Genomic DNA, 15269 nt, shown 5'->3' on the forward strand with positions numbered 1-15269 from the left:
TCTTTCACAAACTTTGGGTTTACATTGTACCTACTCATTCAGTATCCTTTAGATGAAAGCATGAATGATTGAACTAACTGAAAAAAAGGCAATCTCTATTGCAACTACATGCAACTCAACTACATACAAACATGTTTGCGCTTTGATTGTTTTTACAGCTGATATCGCAGGCTTGCATTTGCCTTTATTACAGATGACAACATCTATGAAAACCCTTTGAAAAATGTGGCCAGCACAGCAATCCCTGACACAACATACCTTATCATTACAGGTATTTTCTTGAGCATAGAAGCTGTTTTTCTCCTGCATGTGGCTAGGTGGAATTACACAGGAGTTTCGTGGGTATGGTAGTATAATTACACATGGGCACAAGATGGTAAACAGCGCATCCACTTTTCAGGTCCATGGTCTCTTGAGGCTGGCAAATGAAATTCACGAGAAGTCACGGTGCCACTCATAGGAAAATTAACCCTTTTCCATATCCTGTGTTGGATAGTTGTGAATACCTAATGAGAACACCATGTGCAAGCATCCTGGTAATTGCCAAGAAATTATTTTTCCCAATCAGCCAGTTTCTCAATATGACATCCAATGCAAAACAACAGCTTGTGCAAGCTTGTGCATTATACCGGTCTGACTCACATGAAAGATCAACATACATTTGCTCAATATTCGTAATCTACAGAGAATTAATTGTGCACGACACAAGTGGCACACCAGATTGATGGAAGGAAAATCAGCATGTTACATGTGTTTAGGGGCTATGTTTACATTATAGACATTTAAATGCTGTTTTTGTGTTACATACCTCCAAATAAGTATGAATTTTATATATGCTATTACAGAACTGCTGAATAGTTTCCAGTTAGGTGCAAGTAAAATTCACCAGAGTTGAAACCCTGCAGCTTATTCTGAGAAAAAGTACTTTAAAAGCACCAGCTACTAAGAATCGAAAAGCTTCAGAGGTGTTTGATAAAGTGCAACACATTGAAAAAAATGTTACACACCCCCACCCCACCCACCCCACCCCACCCCACCAACCCAGACATGATCATGCACCAATAAAAACCACAATACAAATATTTCAGCCATTCTATGCTATGGTGTTAGAGAAATGTTGCGCAAGGAAACACGAGCTGTGAAACTTATGTTTCCACATATGGTGAAGGAAGTGACAACTGACGGAGCAGATGTAGTAAGGCACCCGACAGATATTCAATATTGATTCATTACATTCTTTCGGGGCAACTGAGGTGCAACTGAACGCCTGCAGTTGTCAGACGGATAATAACGTCGGCACAAGCAGGATTAAAGCACCTCACTGAGCTGGATCTGGTTTGACTGAAACAACTTGTCTGTGTTGTATTTACTGCAAGTGCAAAACAATCAAGTCACAGTGGGCTACAAGAGGAAAGACACCGTGCATTTACTGAAAGCAAAACTATCCAGCAATATTGCATTAAGTGGCATAAGCAAATTCATTTCAGAACAACGCGTTCCCACACGCTGTCTAGGTAGCATGTGTACGTTTTTTTTTTTTTTTTTTTTAAATAAGGCACACATCACAGTCACACACAATTTCTGGTGTTTGCTTCACGTTTGTGCCATGAGCATTACAGCTCCGGATACACCCCCCCCCCCCCCCCCTCCTCTTTTTTTTTTTTGGTCATACATGTAATGTCAAAGACAGAAGTGATTACAACAAAGCTCGTCTGTTGACTCTTCCTGTGCAGGGGGAAGAAGAAGTGGTCTCTTTGTTTCATGCCACTGATGATCAGTAACATGATTTCCTTCATGCTACATGGTGCAAATTACATTGCACCACTACATATGTTCTCTCCACTTCCCCAATTGAGGAGATGTGTTTGATGCTTCTAAAGACTTTCTATATGACGCCGAGATAAAACTCGTGTATTGAAACAAACACACTGTTGTCTAGATATACAGTCGACGTGTTATGTGTGCGTGTATACATCATGTCTGAAAGAGAAAAACTGACTAAAGGGTGCCTGAGTGTAGTCTAGTTTTTCTCAGTTATGGCTCAATTGTGGGATTAGGATTTTTTTTTTTTAATTTGTGAAACATATAACTTCAGTTACCCTATCTGTCAAAGCTTCAAATATTTGCTGTTGATTACCACATAAGCTCAAAAAAAGCATGTGTGGGAAAACCTTAAAAATCACAAGTAATAAATGAGCAATATGTTAACACTTAGCCTTATACATCTGCGCCCTGAAAACAAATAAGCTTCTCAATTTTTGCATGAGCGTCGCTTGTTTTTGTCTGCAAGACAAATGCTTTCTGTCTGTCTTCACTAGTTTCTGCCAGCAAAAGCAACATTTTCATGCTCCCATGCAACATTTCAGACACTATTATTGTAAGAACACCTTGATTTGTTTTTGAGGTCTGACTTGTCCAGAGTGTCAAGACGACTGGCTTTCAATACTGGCCGGCAGGGGGTGGGGGGACCTTCTGGTTTATATTAGAGTCATAAAACCAGGTACTTATTAACAACAGGATTCAGAGAGTTAAGAGTGCTTGAACAAGCCGATGCACTGCCACTACTCCTTTTTAACAGCAGCAAAGTGGCAAGAGGTTGACTCTGAGTGAGTGATAAGGTATTTAATACGTAGATCACAGCTTGCTGTGAAATTAGCAGTGAAGCAGTCTGAGTGGCAAAGGGTGATTTCCCTTAAAACCCCCTTCTGGGTTTTCTTTGTACTGTAGCACACGTGAGAATCAGCACTCATGGAGAAATGTCTTGACAATACCAAAATTTAACTACATGACTGATATTAGAAAAGTTGGACCACCAGAAACTCTTGAGTGTACAAGTTCCAGTGGCAAGAAAACAAACAGGTTTCACGCCCTGTCTATCTTCCTTTTTTGCCAGTCAAAATACTCACAAACTAATTTACACCAAACAAATGATTTTGTGGTGTTGCTCCCTTCTCTGGGAAACATTTCCATATCTAAACATGTCGGGGAAAGGGCTTAACTGAGGAGATCTGAGGAATTGACAATAGCAGACAATTTCCTCTAGGTTTACTGCCACCTTTATGAGAGCTTTCCAAAGCCACTTTTACCCTGGACAAAAGCCCCACCAACATGCACCAACATCTGGCTTTTGTAGTCAGTGGGAAGAGGCACAATGGGAATTCAATCCTGCGTAAGTAGTCAGGAGTATTTATTGTGCCCAGCTCCGATCGCCAGTGATGAAAATGTGACAGCTGGGTGGGTCTAACCATACCTCTAACCTGCCTAACTAGCATTTAAACCAGAAACATGTCTCTAGTACATTTGTTATAAGGTCTGTGGGCCACACACAGCAGACTAAACTACAACAGCCTGCCTCCAAGTCAGCAACTTATTTGGGATCCTTTATTTACGATAAATGGATACATGGAGGATAATCATCTGTTTTAGTGAACGTGAGGACCAAAGTTTAGGGAAATCCGGGAGTACATAAAGTGTTCCAGTAAATGGGTATGCAGTATAACACCCCAATAAAAACATAAGTTCCTGAAGTGGAAGTCCTCTTATTTAAAAAAAATAAATAAAAATTCTGGTATTTGTGCAGACATATCTCTTGGGCTCATTAACAACTAAGCCTGAGCAGCCACCACACCTGCTGGGATAGATGGCAGGAAATAATGAGTGGGTGAGAGGAGTGAGAGAATCACTAGCACAGAAACCTAAGCAGCTGGATGAATAGAGTATAAAAAAGAACACTAGGAGCTAATGGGTTAACCCTCTTTTTTTTTTTTAACCCACATTTGAGATGTGGAAGACTGTAAGGTCTGAGCAAACAGGACAGATTGATAAGAACGAGAGGTCTAATTCCAACAAGATAAAGAGACCCACACCAGCTCAACATACATGCACATACAGACTCTTGATGAATTAAAGGAAAACCCTGAACCCTTAACCCCTACACTGAGGGGGAACCAGTGGCTCTGCTATCCTGTGTTGGCTATTCTCCTAATAGTTTTAGCTTCACCTGTCCTCTTAGAGTGGGTGGGTGGTGGTGGTGATTTTGTGGGGGGGGGGGGGGGGGGGGGGGGGGTGTCACTGCAAATCCATACAAAGTTGTTTGAAGTGATCATCTTTATCTTGTGATGAAACATTTCTGTCCTGATGTGAGTGCTCTCTTCCAGGATGATAGAGCTCCTGTCTACGAGGTTTAGTATGAAATGGTGAGACTCGTATCCTGCATGTCCTGCACCTGTGGCACTCTCCACCACCTTTATCTTTAGGATAAGTTGTGTTCATCCCTCCAGCAGAGCCCAGATTCTTGGAGAGTCACTGCAAAGGCAAACTGAAGCTTGTCTAATGGCTCTTTAAGACTTCTTAGGTTGCGTTTTTTCTTTTTAATTTGACTCCCGTCTGAATATGTTCAGGAACGGCTGCATTCACAGTGTGCAAATGAAAACCTAGAAAAGATCACGATCCATCTTTGAAGCCTTTGTTCTAAAGATGGATAGTGATCTTCAACATGCGTGTTACAATGAGCAAAAAGAAAAAAAAAAAGTTCCTGAGAGAAAGACGAGCATTAAAACTCAAAGGGTTTTTCCTCAGTGGGTACTTTGATGTGCCAGCAAGATTGCAGCTATTTATCTTGCATTTCACATTTGGAATATAAGTGTTAATTCCTTTCATGTACTGAAACAACAAACCACCTTGTGCATGATGAAGCTGTGTGGTTTAACACTCTTTGCAAGCACTGAAACTAGATATTAAAATGAATGTCTGCCTGTTCTGCTTGACTAAAAATCTGACAATTTAATTTTTTTAAAAGTTGTAATCCACTTTTAGTCCCCCCCCCCCCTCCACTTACGGTTCGTTGACAGGGGTGGGTGATACTATAAAAGTCTTCTTTGGATTGGACTATTTCGGTTTAAGGTTCTGTAGGTGGTTCCTGGTATACTGTTCTTTCTTTATGTTGGATTTCAATAGAAACAAAAACTCAACTCAAATGGACCTGCAGACAGACCGAAATGGCATTTGGGTTAACAGAAATCTTGCAAGTTGCTGTATCATTCAGCACTGCTGTCACGCATCAGTAGTTTGTACCTTAGTGTTACGTTAGTAGAGAAACAGGCTTTGCACTGATGTTATCGGCCAACATTCCCGGGCATGCATACGTCTACCTGTGGTGCCTGAATATTTCTTATTGTCTGTCATTACTTTTAATTCAAGCGGTCAACTGAAACCAGACAACTGGGTTTATCAGTTTACTACACCAAAGGGCATTTTGTGACAAAGTATGCCCACTTTTTTCAACAAATAATGTAACACAACGCTGCTCATTGGATGCCCCAAAGAAGAAGAGAAAAAAAAAAACACAACCACACCCATATTCTACTTAAAACTCTTTAAGTATACAGGTTAATATCTGTGTATGCAAATTTCCATATGATCCTTTAAAAAAAAGAAAACATATTTTGACAGGCAAATTGCTTTGCTGATACAATATTACCTGTTTAAAAGAAAAATAGCCCTGCAGAAACTAACAAATTGGCAAGAATTATTTGCGTCAATTATATAAGCTTTGCACCCCTCCTGAGGCAAAACATTAACCGCAGGGGCTGTTAAACTGAAACTGAAATGATACCATGCCTTTAATTTTAATTTCAGGTAAACAAATATTTGAGTGAGAACACGCATATTACAAAAAAACAACAACAAAAAAAACAACTTAAATAGTGGCAAAAACCAAAATACTTTTTTACTTCTTGATTCGTGTCCACTGTGTGCATTAAAATAATCAACATGCTACATGCATATTAACACGGGACAGTAGTTAAAATGACAGATATTTACAGCTATTCATGACTGCTTCTAGATCTAAGGGAAAAAAGGGAATGGGCGGGGATAACAGCAAGAAGTCGGTTAGTGGTGCTGGTCTTGATTATGCCTCACACTCACATTCCTTGCAGTATTACCTCGTAAGGCAATAACACAGGCTCCATTGAACCCCACTCGAGCAACAACAAGATCATTGAGGAAGTGTCGCACAGGCCGGTCACGTATTTTCCACTGAACTCTACCAGCAAGTCTAAGAAATACAGCAGGCCAAATCTGATTAGTGCCAGCTATGCTATAAATTAAGTGGGCATGTAGCAGCCAATGATCTAGTGATCCACTTTTCACCAGTGAAATCTGTGGCCATCAAGCAACAGGATTAAGCTGTGCACGCAAGCGAGGCCAACAGTGTTTTCCATCCTAAAACCGCTGTATGATCTACAGTGTTTCTGGCCTCACTCTAAGGAAATGTAAAAACAGTCTCCGTGTGTCATCTGGAAACAAAGGAAAGTCACTTCTATTTGCTCACATGCCTGCTACACTCTGATACAATTTAAGTAGTATGTTATTAATAAGCAACTGTAAACAATACAAAGGTGTGAAAGGAGAACTCCTGAGGTGCAATCTTCAATACTCTCAAGACTTGCTTTCTTCTGGGAAAATGGAAGAAACCCTAAAACTATAAGACTGGATATGGATATTCGTAAGTCAGGTAAAAAACAACAACAAAAAAAGCATCTGCTTACCCAGGGTCAAAGGATAACCACAGAAACAACATGTCCCCGTGTGTGTGGAAAAGTTTGCATTTCTGCATATTAGACACATGTAACTTGTGGCCAGACAACCCACAGAAAACATATTTTCTCTGTTAGATGGAAGCCCTTCTTCTAACCATATGAAAAGCCATCAGCTGAACAGTCAAATGGGGGAAAAAAGTCTCTGCTGATTCAGCTGAAACATTGCTGCCCCCACCCCCCACCCTACCAGTAGATATTAACTTTGCCACGTTACAACCCTACTGAGAGCTTCGCATGGAGACTGTATTATTACAGGAGCAGACATAAATCTCATGTGATGACAGCTCTGGTGGGGAAGCACAGGCCATTCTTAAGGAGGTCATCACAGTCTGCGCTGCAGTGAAACAACAGATGACATCAGTATTGTTATTACGGTTAACTCTCTCGAGGCCCAACAGTTTCATTTATATCAGCTGGTGCCTGTTCTTTTTTTTCTTTGTGCAGCTAAACTACAAATTATATATATATATATATATATATATATATATATATATATATAATTAGCACATAATTAGCACTTGTAATTAAGCCACCATTGCTGCTATTACTAAACTACTTTAGTACCTCTACGACAAAACTGAGAAATTCAGTGCAGTACTTACTAGAAAGCTCACTCCCAAGTCAAACTCCTGTGTTAAAACTTACTTTGCCAGGAAAAACAGAGGCTCAGGAGACAGGCTGCATGTTGCAGCTCGCAGATTTCAGTGCACTACTATTGTGACTGCAGACTGATAATATGATGGTAGTTTGTCTAGCGTGGGAGAGGTGGAGTAGGGGGTTTGCATTTTTCATTGAATGGCATGAAAACTGGATTAACCTGTTGGTTTATATGGTGACTACGTGGTCACGTCACTGCATTGTGATCTTTTACAATCCGGCCTTTTGTCTGTACATGGTTGATGGATGAGTGGAAATTTAAGATAAAGACTTCTATGCGTACCGAATACAGAAAGAAAAACAAGTGATGGGGGTCAGTTCTGTGTTAGATGTGGATTAAATATCTATCCCAAATAAATACTGGCAGCTTTATCTGCAGGGAAAGGATATGGGTCTCATTAAATTAGGTTTGATTACTTGTGTGGGTTTTTAGCGCCAGCTGACACAAATGTAAAGCTGAAATGCTCCAGGTTTGACGCACATGTCAGCATGTTGCAGCTGCGGGCTGGTATCCAGGCAGACAAGCGTGAGCCTAGGTCACACCAGCTGGTGAGGAACACACTGCATTCACAAAACTTACAACTGTTTAAGCAGGCAAGTTCAGGATCTGCAGGGCATCCCAGAACCTTAGCCCCTTCCTTTTGCCTGCGTCACAGGGATTCCCTCATGACTTCAGTCCAAGGAATGAAGTAACTTGTACAGGATTTTTTTTGTTGTTGTTGTTTCTTCCCCTGCATTTTTTGGCTAGAGTTGAAGCCCCACGTGTTGAACACCGCCTTGAGAAAAGCAGCTTTTGGCACAAGAACAGCTGAAAGGCAGCCAAGCCACGCTGTCTCCCACTACTTTAATGGCAGGAAGGCTTGTGGTGTGCAGACAGTACTCACATTCACAGTAATACAATCTCTGCTGATACAGAAACATTCAAGTAGTCATGCAATCCTCAAGCCAAAGCCTATACCACTTAAAGCAAAAAAAAAGAAAAAGCCCTTAACACAATAAAAGTTTATAGTTTGATAAGAAAACAAGCAGACCTGTCCATCCTGTCTGAGCATGTCTTCCTGTCATTAAACTCACAGACACTAACCAGTTTAGTGGCCAACTGCCAGTGTCTGCCACGCACTCAGCCGTGATGCTCAGAGGCAAACTGAACAACCTATTTGCATGTGACACTTACTGCTTCTAAATGATCTTCAGATACACTTGCGCTAAGATCAGGCAACACTAATGACAGGAAGTTGTGTGGATTTTTTGCTTGTAAATGACATGACCCCACCTCCTGCTGATGTGTGCATTTGGCAAACTGAAAAACAGTGAGGTGTGAACCTACCAGCACCACCAAGCTCTCAGACAAAAAAAGGAAAACAAACAAACAAACAACAAAAAAAAAAAAGCAGAACTCTGTCTCTACATGAAACATGCATGACTAATATATAAGGTGTTGCGTGAACCCAAGATGGTTTCAAAACAGATAATCCCGAACACCAGATTAGAGAAGAGGGCAGAAGGGACTAGTTTACACGGCAGGAGAAGGAAGGTGCAGCAAACATACTCTGGAACCAAGAACAAATGATAGCAGCAACAGAAAGCAGGCATATCAGTAGAAGCCAAAAGCAATGAGAAGACAGACGTGGCCATCGGCTAAGCCGCAATACATGTGTCAGCAGCACTGATATTGAGATGATAATGGGTTCCATCATCTGTGATATAAAGGGAGCTTCTAGCTAGACTGAAAAAAAAAAGTCTGGAAATCAATGAGTGAGAATCACATTAAGTTTTGCAACAAGTATCTCAATCAGTGACGCATGTTTTGATTATATTTCCCATTAATTTAGCTTTGAACTGTCAGACTGCCCGAAACAGGCCAAATCAGTCATTACTGATTATCTCAAAAGCCTGCATCATCTACGCACGCCTGTAACGCAGTGGTCCAGAGGTGGTTTCCTCGGCTGAATTACTCTAGAAACCAAGCCAACAATATGTGAAGTCACATGGCCACTTTAAACATTGATATATCTCTATTTGAACATGCAATGACTGACTTTTCTATGAGCAAAGGAAACAAGAAGCCTTTTTAAGACCTGAGCTTGATTGCCAATCATTTCATTTCTAATCCAGGAAGAGCCAAACCCCCCGCTGCAGCAGTGTTTCTCTACACCGCAAAGCCCGGGTGCTGGTCAGAGGATACCATATGGAGACTGGGCCAAACAGATTAGTGCTGCAGTTTTTCTAAGGTGATCGAAGAGCGGTGGGCGCGGCCCTGGAAATCTCTGTTAAGGTGAAGTTGAAGCCAAGTTCTACAACTCAGCGCCTCACACTTTCCTTGTGGTTGTCAGCATCAACTTAAGATGTAAATACCTTGCGTTCACCTTTTCACGTTTCAAAATTTCCCATCCTTGTCAATTTGTGAGCACGCCAAGAACTTTTGCAAGTCGATGACCACACAAAGAACATTTCATAACTGTTCCTGCAACCTCAAACCACACAACAGACCACTTTGTTGTATTTGTGCAACACAGATTCTTGAATCTGAATCTAAAGCTTTGATTAATGACACAAAGAAATTTGCTTTTTTACAAACAAGTTTTGATCCTGATGGGAGGGAAAAGCCTCTAAACCACATTTAGATAAGACAGTGAAAGCAGACGTGACTTTTTTCATGATGTAAACGTTTAAGGTCATCCAGACAAATGTACTCTCCACAGCACTTCCTTTGACTGTACTCCACTGTCCCCCTTAACTTGGGGAGAAACTTTTAACACTAACCACAAACCAAAAGTTAGTCAGGTCTGGTTGTGGCTGCGAGGTTTCTCATGAGACAAAGCCGACCATTGTGAGAAAAAATACCGTTTAAGGGCCTCTTGAGCTCCTTTTTGGATGAAACTTTACTGTCCCCCCTTTTCCTGTCTGCTGTGACATCATCCAAAAACAGACTGCAGGGCTCACTGCAGTGGAGTTTCCCACCACCCTGCTGTAGTACTCAAAGCGGCTCATTGTGTCCATACCACTCCCCTGATGTGACTTTTCTCGTGAATTCTTTGATTGAGCTTGATCTCAGTCACTTAAAAAGATGGTGAAAGTTTCTTATCTATCCTGCTTCAGCACTGCACTTACACAGAAGCGCCAACAGTTTAAGGGATTTTTACCTGTGAGAAACTGAAACAGCCCTCGAACTTTGGTAACAATCTTATTCAGATGATCTTGTGTGGGGTTATTTTCACATCTTTAAATATATCAACTTTTTTGCTGTTTTTTCTTTTGTTTTGTTTTTTGACCAGCCTTTGGACAAGTAGTCTGTACTTCCAAGAAGGATTTGGGTTTAGGAAACAATTTCAGGTTTAACACTGGATTTAGGCAGTGCAGTTAAGGCGTTTTACTTCTTTCGTGGGTAAACATCTTAGTTTGTGTTTGACTGACAAACGTGTATGAGAATTACCTTTGAAAGTAGTGTCACCACTGACCGAGTTGGATTTCCCTGAGGAACAGAAGTGAGAAATGCTTCTCTTACGTTTTGTGCAGGCTGCAAGCAATTTCACAGCAATTGCATTATTCTAAAGGCCTTTATATAGACATAATCCTTAGAGAGCTAGCACTAAAGCCTCGTAGACTACATGTTGATATGATCTGCAAAGTCTACTTACTTTTTGATAGCTTTTTACTTGCTCATTTATTTGCTCCTTATGCTACCAAGACTGTATAATTGTGATTACAGGTACAGTCAATGATACTGAAAGGCAGTCACACAGTCGCCATTCCTCTCTTTGCTGCAGAAACTGCTGCTTTTGCTCTGTATTCTTAAATTCCTTTAAATAATATTGGTTTCATTTCCGTCGTTAGAGGAAAAAGGCTCCGAAAGGCCTGTCCATGTTTCCTATTGGTCATCTGGGGCCGACTCCGCCTCTTTTAATGTGAAAGGACAGAGGGCTAGATTAGGAAACCTGGGCTTACGCTCACTGTCGCGTGACTGTGTTTTAAAGCCTTATGGAGCTGCAGAAATTAAACGTGTTTTGCAGCATCAACGACCTTTAAAAACCTGCTTCAAAGTAGTCAATAAAGACTGGTCCCCAGTGCCCGCACCCCCTCAACGCAGAACATGGCAGCCAAATCTCCGGCGAGGGCCTCAGCTGTACTCCCAGTCACATGCGCCGGTTTTTATATCTAACTTAAAGGGCAATGGGATGTACTTATGTTACACAATCATACAGTGGATCTGTCATGGCGGTGTAAAATAGCTGGTTTCTTGCTCCATAGGACGCGGCGCTAAACGCTGTTAAAGACTTATATAAAGCTTTAATTTGCAACTTTGGGCACCCAGTATTTAGCAGCAATAAAAGTGCTGCGTCTGTAGCGACATCAGCTTGCGTACTGTGACTGATCCTGCTGCATTGCTCACTTATGGCTGTACATTTGGGAGTGTGTCTGGGTGACAGCGTAGAATCAACGGTAACGGTCTGAACTCGACTGTTAGCCCTTACTACGGTGACACGGTTACTAGGTAACATTAAAGACGAAGCGTGCTCGTTATTAAAATGACCACTTTTAATATTTTTACTCCTCATAATCTGTAAAAAAAAAAAAAAAATGGTTGGGGGTGGGGGCCAAATAAAAAAACAAAAAACTTAATTTACGCAAAATAGTGCCCTTCCACTCAGCGTAGGTTAATATGTAATCGTTGAGTGGCTCACGGTGGTTGGGTCCATCCGCTACCTTTGCAACAGGCAATTAATCAGACATTTGATAGCATATCGATTAAAAAAAAAGACGAGTGAAAAACAAGGAGGAAGCCACACACAAATGGAAAGAAATTAAAGAACAGAGCGGAAATAAATAAAGCAAACGGGAAAATAAGGAGAGGGGTTCAAAAAATAAATATATAAATAAATAAACTTACCACATCGGCTTCCGTTCGGTTTTCACACTCTTCAGAACCGGAAGAAACATTCCTGTTTTCTCCGTCTCTGAATCCTGGCTGCTCCCTCTCCGATTAGACGCAGAGAAAAAAGCCTCTAAACGAGGTCGAAGAGAGGTGATTCGCGTGGATATCGACTACTAGAGATGAAGTGGCTTCATGTGACTGCATGATACCCACTCGTTCGGCTCTCGCATGTAATCGTGTTTTCAGAATTTGCGTGGCGCTAGACAGACACGGAGACCGAGAGAGAGAGAGAGAGAGAGGGAGAGAGAGAGAGAGAGAGAGAGAGAGGCGTGGAGAGACTCTCCGACCTGCACGGTCACATCATTGGTTGACAAACAGCAATCAGATGCAAATTCCTAACCTCTGAATCAGCAGGGGCCAGCCCCCCACCCCCATTCCCCTACCCGGACGCCCCAACCCCCGCAGCAGGGTAAGTGCAAGGGAGCGGTGTGTGAACTATAAAGTGGGAGTGGGGCAGAAAGCTGGGGATTGCAGATGTTGCAAACTTAAGGCACACTTTGCATTTGGCCTCCCTGCGGTATTTAACCGGTGCACAGTAGCGGGTGAATTAAAGTAAATAATATAAGTAGCAAAGTCAACAAACGCCAGGCACAGAAAGAGAAGGGGAAAAGTGTGATTTAATATGCTGTGTTTTATAGGCTTATTTTAGGTGCTTTAAACAAAATAATATGTAATGTAGTGTAGAAACAGACCGACTAAGTGATGTGTTAATGAAAATCTGCGACTATTTTGATAACTGATCAATCTTTTGCTGTGAGAAAACCTTTCACATTTTAGGCTGTTTTGCCAGATAAATCAATCAATCTGATCACCTGTAATAGTCACTTTTCACCGTTTTCTGGTGTACTGCAGCCAGAAAACAGGAAAGCATTAGTCATTAGAGTCAATAAGAAATTCTTATTTTAGCATCTTCAGGGCTCTAAAATGTTATTAGGCTAGATAAATATTTATTAATGCAATTCATTCAATTTTATTTATATAGTGCCAAATCACAGCAACATTCACCTCAAGGTGCTTTATATTGTAAGGTAAAGACCGTACAGTAATAGAGAGAAAACCCCAACAATCATATGACCCCCTATGAGCAAGCACTTGGTGACAGAGGGAAGGAAAAACTCCCTTTAACAGAAAAAACCTCCAGCAGAACCAGGCTCAGGGAGGGGCAGCCATCTGCTGTGAGCAGTTGGGGATGAGGGGAGAGAGAACAAAAGGCATACTGTAGAAGAGGCTAGAGATGAATAATAACTAATGATTAAATGCAGAGTGGTGTATAACAGAGAGTGAAACTGAGGGAGGGTTCAGGGTCACCTGATCCAGCCCTAACTATAAGCTTGATCATAAAGGAAGGTTTTAAGCCTAATCTTAAAATAGAGAGGGGGGGGGGGGGGATCTGTCTTCTGAATCCAAACTGGGAGCTGGTTCCACAGAAGAGGGACCTGAAGCTGAAGGCTCTGCCTCCCATTCTACTTTTAAATACCCTAGCAACTGCAAGTAAGCCAGCAGTCTGAGAGCGAAGTGCTCTATTGGGGTGATACGGTACTATGAGGTGTATGGGGCCTGATTATTGAAGACCTTGTATGTGAGAAGAAGAATTTAAATTTGATTCTGGATTTGACAGGGAATCAATGAAGAGGAGCCAATATGGGAGAAAATGACTGAATTAAATTATTAATAAAATGCTAATTAAAAAAAAACAGGCATGCACAGTAGGGATAGTCAGGATAAAAAACAGAGAAAAAGAATGTAAATCTTTCCCCAAACACATTTATAACATTTGCAATAATCGTGTTTTAAATATGTGTATCCAAATAATATTTTTGTATATAATTGTGTGCTAACCTCATCTTTGTTTTCTGATGCCTAACAGAAAGCTTTTACGTGGCTATCGCTTCATTTAAGGTTAATCAAGCTGAACTCGACTCCATCATAATCATCAATGGTTTCATCTCATTTCATGCCACAACATTCATACTGAAAATATGAAGGTGGCAAAGTGGTTCAACTTTTACTTTCACAACACGTATAGCCCTGTCATCTGAATTAATAAGTTAGACCAAGATAAAAAGCAGTTATTAACACTGAACAGGAGATTGTGCAATATTATACAGCTGCTGTTTCTTTATAATTAGAAACCTGGCCCTCTTTATCTTTAGCTGTGCTAAACTCATTTTAAATGGGCAGATGTTTTAATGCCTTGCATCCACGTGCCATCTGTATATCAGAAAAAATGTATCCATTCAAACCTCAAAACCCTGATGTTCAGTGTCACATATCAACGTCCAGTGAGTGGAAACACAGGGACAGCCACTAATGTTACAGTTGAGAATGGAAAACCGACAAACCACAAAACAAACAATGAACTAATACCTTCACACAGATTAAAACTTGTACAAACTGCATAGTTTGACTAGAAAGAAAGAAACTGATCCCTTTAGCCACAGGTAAATAATCTGCGGGTCATTTGCACCCTTTATCTCTGGCAGTTTCCAAAAGCCCCAGGCCACGTCTTTGCTTTTTTTTTAAAAACAAACAAACAAACAAACAAACAAAACAAGGGTAAATTCATGTGAGATTCAGACAGGTAAGTGCTGACTGGCTGATAGCTGGTTGCACCTGTTAACTGAAATATACAGCCTGAGATATTTAAAACAGAAAAGTGATCCCGTGTCTGCCTCATCAGGTGAAACTGGATCCAGGAAAGCAGTGTGCTCATTGCCCCGGTCCCACTGAGAGATGTAATTAAAATCAAATGGGGCCCCTGTGGTGATGACAACTCTAATTTCACACTTGATACCAAAATAATTAAAGAGCCTGATGCGTTTCAGCGCAAATGAATAACAAGGTGCAGCCAGGGTGTGGTCGACCCAAGGAGGGAGAGCGTTCGCAGCCAGAATGATACAACTGGCAAAACAGAAAAAGTCCCATTGCTTTTAGAAATAATTAAGCAGCCAGACGTAAGCTTAATGCTGTTATGAACACATGATTCTCACCTTTATATTCTTGCATAAACAGAAAATAAGTATTCCTGTTTTCATGTAAATACCTGTAAAGGCCTGTGTGTTACTCAGTGGTTGACT

At 41.1% G+C, this 15269-nt stretch overlaps 1 protein-coding gene across 1 annotated transcript in view; it reads right to left on the reverse strand.

The window, feature by feature from the left end:
* The window catches only part of arid3a (AT-rich interactive domain 3A), a 50525-nt gene extending 38023 nt beyond the window's left edge, over nucleotides 1-12502 (reverse strand). Inside the window, exon 1 of the mRNA XM_030727527.1 lies at nucleotides 12148-12502. The gene's annotated coding sequence lies outside the window, so the exon portion shown is untranslated. The remainder of the gene's footprint in view (nucleotides 1-12147) is intronic.
* Nucleotides 12503-15269: the final 2767 nt, after the last annotated feature.

Source organism: Archocentrus centrarchus, chromosome 4 (genome assembly GCF_007364275.1).
Source record: "Archocentrus centrarchus isolate MPI-CPG fArcCen1 chromosome 4, fArcCen1, whole genome shotgun sequence".
Classification (NCBI taxonomy): domain Eukaryota; kingdom Metazoa; phylum Chordata; class Actinopteri; order Cichliformes; family Cichlidae; genus Archocentrus; species Archocentrus centrarchus.